The 4,522-nt window shown below is 38.6% G+C and overlaps 1 pseudogene; it reads right to left on the minus strand.

Annotated features, from left to right (window-relative positions):
* Positions 1 to 2,124: 2,124 nt before the first annotated feature.
* LOC116628631 lies at positions 2,125 to 3,700 on the minus strand (annotated as a pseudogene).
* Between the last annotated feature and the right edge of the window lie 822 nt (positions 3,701 to 4,522).

Genomic DNA, 4,522 nt, shown 5'->3' on the forward strand with positions numbered 1-4,522 from the left:
TTCACAGAGTGAGAACAAACCATCTCAAAATTTGTATGGACCCACAAAGACACCAAAGCACCAAAAGAGTCCTGATAAAGAAAAGAAAAACTGGAGGCATCAAAATTCTAGACTTCAAGTCATATTACAAAGCTGTATTCATCAAGACAGTATGGTACTGCCATTAAAACAGACACATAGATCAATGGAACAGAATAGAAAACCCAGAAATGGACCCAACACTATATGTTCAAGTAATCTTTGATAAAGCAGGAAAGAATATCCAATAGAACAAAGTCACCTCAACAATGGTGTAGGGGAAACTTGAGAGCAACATGCAGAAGAATGAAACTGGACCACTTTCTTACACCATACAAAATGATAAATTCAAAATAATGACAGAGCTATATGTGAGATAAGAAATCATCAAAATCCTATAGGAGAATATAGGCAGCAACCTCTTGACCTCGGCCACAGCAAGTTCTTGCTAGACACATCTTCAAAGGCAAGGGGAATGAAAGCAAAAATTAACTATTGGGACTCCAAGGTAGAACACTTTTGCACAGGAAAGGAAACAACAAAACTAAAAAACAACCTACAGAATGGGAGAAGATATTTGCAAATGTCTTATCAGATAAAGGGCTAATATCCAAAACTAATGTTTATAGGGGCATTATCAACAATAGTCAAACTATGGAAAGAGCCCAAATATCCATCATGATGAGTGGATAAAGAAGATGCGGTACATATATACAATGGCATATTACTTAGCCATTAAAAAGAATGATATCTTGCCATTTGCAATGCCATGGATGGAGGTAGAATGTAGTATGCTAAGTGAAATAAGTCAGAGAAAGACAAATACCATATGATTTCATTCATATGTGGAATTTAAGACAGAAAACAGATGAACATATGGGAAGTAAAGCAAAAGAGAGAGGGAACCAGACCATAAGAGACTCTTAATGATGGAGAACAAGCTGAAGGTTGATGAAGAGAGGTGGGTGGGGGATAAGCTTAATGGATGATGAGTATTAAGGAGGTGACTTATTATGATATGCACTTGGTGTTATATGTAAATGATGAATCACTAAATTGTACTACTTATACCTATATTACACTATATGTTAACTAGAATTTAAATAAAAATTTGAAACAAAATCTAATGGTATCATGCAGATAAGGAATCTAAAACAAACAAACAAACAAAAAACCACCACCACCACCACCAACAACAACAAAAAAAACAACTCACAGAAACAGAGGGTAGAATGATGGTTGCCAGGGCTTAAGGGTTGGGGAAACAGGAGATGTAGGTCAAAAGGTAGAAAATATCAGTTATAAAATTAATAATTTCTGAGTACCTAATGTACAACATGGTGACCACATTTAATAATATAGTTTTGTGTACTTGAAATTTGCTGGGAGTAAATGGTAAATTTTGTCACTATAACAACAACAAAAAATTAATTATGTGAGATGATGGATGGGTCAAATAACTTGATTTTGGTAATCATTTCACACATTTTACAATGTATATGTGTATCAAATTGTATTGTTTATTTTAAGCATATGCAACTTTATTTGGCAATTATTCTTTAATAAACCTGGAAAGATAGGAGGGAAGATGGCATCACAGTAAGGGTACTGTAGGTTCATCTCATCCCGGGTACACAACTAGATAACTATAAAATCAACCTAAATACCAGAGAAATCGACTTGAAGACTGACAGAACAAACCGCACAACTATAAGGAGAGCAGAGGCCACAGTGAAGAAGGTAAGAAGTGAGACATGGTTTAGGGGAAAAAAGAGAGAAGGTGCTACAGAGGGGAGGGAGTCATGGTCCAAGGGAAGGGTGAGACAGAGAGGAGCACACAGGGGAAAGCATAACGAAAACATTTCCCCAAAGCCATTGTCTTTGAAAATGAGATGGGCTGAATTTCATGAGTTCATGCAACCAGATAGCTGAATGCCTAGAGTTTTTTTTGTTATTGTTGTTTTTTACACTTTTTAAATTTAAATTTAAATTTTATCTGTTTAATTTATTTTATTTATTTTTTATTTTTATTTTTTTAGGGTACATCTATAATTTTATTACAAAACCATTCTTTTGGCATTAGTTGGTTACAGTGATAGCAAGATACTGTGAGTGTGGCATAGGAGCTCTAATGTAACACTGCATTCCCTGCTTCCTGAACCCAAATTTTTGTTACCTTATACCCATTACATACAAGTTACCAGCGTTCATTAATGCTGCAAATCCTGACGGATATTCCCTTTAGGGAGGAGATGATGCTAAGGGATTAGAGTAAATGATAAATCTACAAAAGTTCCTTCATGGGAATATCTGTTTCTTCACCCTCCCCCCAAATTACTTTGCTTTAAAAGAGTCAAATTACTAGTCTGAATAGCAGCAGCACCCAAGGAGCATCACACTTAGTTCTTGTTAAAAAGCAGTACCTGTGCAATGCACGTTTTACACCACAGGCAAAGGGAATGATCGCTTTAGTTTTAAACTCCCGCATTAGAGTCTCTTAAAAAAAATAAAAGCATTCCATCGAGTTCTTCCAGATGGTGTTATTGCTGTACATTTGTTGGTGGGTCACTCTCTGTGCTGTGTTAGCTTTGAAGGGATCTTCCAATATATCTCCAATATTCCTTTCTTACAGTGTCCTTTTCTTTAAATAGAATTTCACACAACTCTAATCCTTTATTAAGAATGTCCTTGTTGGTTTTCTAGTACGTCTTCATAGATCTCCACGAGAAAGGCAATTAGGTAGGGGAAACTGTGACTTGGTTGTAAATCAAGTAACTGATTTAACAGATTTGGATATTTGGAAAGACCACGATCCTGTAAAATCCCTTTCAAACAGTTCCATGCACTTTCATTATGTGGTACTAGTTTGATCATTTCTAGAATGTACTGGACTTCTCTCTCCAATATAGCACGATCATTGTAGCCAGTGGTGTTAGAAATTACGAAGCATCTTTGGTTCCAGACAGAGTTATTTCTCACATCCTCTTTAAGAAGTTGGTCTACATACTGCAGCTCTTTATTCCAAAGTTTAAATTCCTGAATAACCCATTGTCGATGTTGCCAGGCATGATAATTCTTTGCATCCTGATTAAGAATATCAGCAATAAACTCAAGCTCCTGAGATGGATCTTTTAGCCATTCCACTAATACTTGCCTATGATGCCAAACTTGATAGTTTTGGGCTGTTCCTCAATTATTGCAGTGATGTAGTTCATTTCCTCATGTAGATCCTTTTGAAGTGACTTTAAGAGAACTCTGAAAATGCCACACTGTATAATTGGCTGCATTTAACTCAATAACATCTCTGGTTAGTTTAAAAACTCGTTCACTTCTTTCATCATGCTGCAGGACAGCCCGGAAATAACTATAAACATCTCTAAATTTTTCACTATAAATGATCTGGATCACTGGATTGGGGCCATCATTCTGCGGCACTGGATCTATATCAGCCCATTCTGCTCTGTCCTTATACAGGACTTAGGTGGGCGAGTCCAGGCTCAAGAACCCGTCCTCCATAGGGGACGCCACTGCTTCTCCGGGCTCAGCTGCCATAGCTTCTTCCTGCTGCTGCTGGGGCGGCAGAGGGTGTGGCTGGGGCGGTGGCGGCTCTGGTTGACCAGACTCGCTGCCCTGCGCAGCCTCCCCAACCCCCTCAGTGGCCGCCATCTCGCCTCAGTCTGCAACGGAGCTTATTTTATTTTATTTTTTTTAGAAATTTAGAAGTTTTTTTAAATTTTATTTTCTTATGTTATGTTGGTCACCATACAATACATCATTAGTTTTTGATGTAGTGATCCACGATTCATTGTTTTTGTATAACACTCAGTGCTCCATGCAGTATGTGCCTTCCTTAATACCCATCACCGGGCTAACCCATCCCATACCCGCTTCCCCTCTAAAACCCTCAGTTTGTTTCTCAGAGTCCATAGTCTCTCATGGTTCCTCTCTCCCTCCAATTACCCCGCTTCATTTTTCCCTTCCTTCTCCTAATGTTCTCTATGCTATTCCTTATGTTCCACAAATAAGTGAAACCATATGATAATTGACTTTCTCTGCTTGACTTATTTCACTTAGCATAATCTCCTCCAGTCCCATCCATGTTGATGTAAAAGCTGAGTATTCATCCTTTCTGATGGCTGAGTAATATTCCATTGTATATATGAACCACATCTTCTTTATCCATTCATCTGTTGAAGGGGTCAGCAGGCTTGGCTGTGTTAAAACCCTGAGGGCATCGCCCTGCTCTTAGAGAAAAGGCCCTGCAAACAACATAAAGGCAGACAGTGTGGTGACAGCAATCTGATGAATGCCTGAGACACACAAGGTGGAGATTATTCACTCTTCTGGGATCTCTTTCCTGAGAGGCACCCTTCAGAGAGATGCCTCTCCATGAAGAAAAGAGCTGGCTGGTGCCATGTTTCCCCCCACCCTCAGCATAAATGCAGAACCACCTGTGGGAAGCACTGCAGCACCCACACCGGATACTTAACTTGCTTATAGCAAC

The sequence above is a fragment of the Phoca vitulina genome, unplaced genomic scaffold, assembly GCF_004348235.1.
Source record: "Phoca vitulina isolate PV1807 unplaced genomic scaffold, GSC_HSeal_1.0 scaffold124, whole genome shotgun sequence".
Lineage (NCBI taxonomy): Eukaryota > Metazoa > Chordata > Mammalia > Carnivora > Phocidae > Phoca > Phoca vitulina.